Source organism: Capra hircus, chromosome 15 (assembly GCF_001704415.2).
Source record: "Capra hircus breed San Clemente chromosome 15, ASM170441v1, whole genome shotgun sequence".
Lineage (NCBI taxonomy): Eukaryota > Metazoa > Chordata > Mammalia > Artiodactyla > Bovidae > Capra > Capra hircus.
Genome location: NC_030822.1, coordinates 35,163,223 through 35,164,344, shown reverse-complemented (window position 1 = coordinate 35,164,344; position 1,122 = coordinate 35,163,223).

Sequence of the window (1,122 nt, the reverse complement as noted above, 5' to 3'; positions counted from 1 at the left end):
TGGAATAATTGATTTTCTTGGGATGTAACTATTTATTTTCTAAAGTTTTCTCTGTGGTGCCCTTACGAGAGACTAAGATGATTAAGAATTTGGTCATTAATCTACTGGATTTCTGGATAAGGTCATTGAGAGAATCTGTTATTCCTTTTTGATGTTCTTTCTGTCCACTGTGCTTTCATTTTCACTTTATTCTTACTCTTCACTCCATTTAAAATAAAACACATTTTGTTCTTCGGCTGAAGAACAGTTCTGTGAATCGTAGTCTAAGCCTAACCACCTCCATGGAATTTTTCTGACCCATTTCTATACTAAAGCATTCTGTGCATACTTCTAAATTGAACTTACAATACAATTTCCAAATTTCATCTTTGGAGTTTTATCTCCCTTACTGCTCAGTGGTCTCATTGAAGGTATGTGGTTAATTTTATTCAAACTTGTATTCAAATTCCCTAATCTAGGTAGGTACACAGAGGACCTCTTAAGTACCTGATGGACTAAATTGAGAGAGTATGTCTCCACTTGAGCTTCCCAGGTGGCCCAGTGGTAAATCCACCTGCCAAGTAAGGAGATTCAGGAGACGTGGTTTTGATCCCTGGGTCAGAAATATCTCCTGGAGAAGAAAATGCCAACCCACTCCAGTGTTCTTGGCTGGAAAATCCCACTGACAGAGGAGTCTGGAGGGCTACAGTCCATGGGGTCATACAGAGTTGGACACGACTGAGCATGGACGCACCTCCCCACTCACCTTATATATTCTCACTAATGAAAGACAGTAGCTATCTCTGAAAGCTTAACATGACAAAACTGAGAACTTTAACTGTCTTCTCAGCCCTAGCAGTCCAATTTTACCCCACAGGTATAGTATATAACATAGCATATAAATATATATATATTTCCTGAGAGGATTGCCCAAAGTATCAAATTATCTCTCATTTTTACTAGTCTTCATAGGCTTTAAAGGACACAGCAAATCTTGACATGGGTCAAAGTCAACAGATGTATTTACCTTCTTGTGCGTTTATCTCTGATGGATGCTTCTCAGCTTTGACTTCCCTCAATATTTGAATATTCTTAAATTTGAATCAAAACTTTCCATACAATTGCACACATCAAACTTCCACA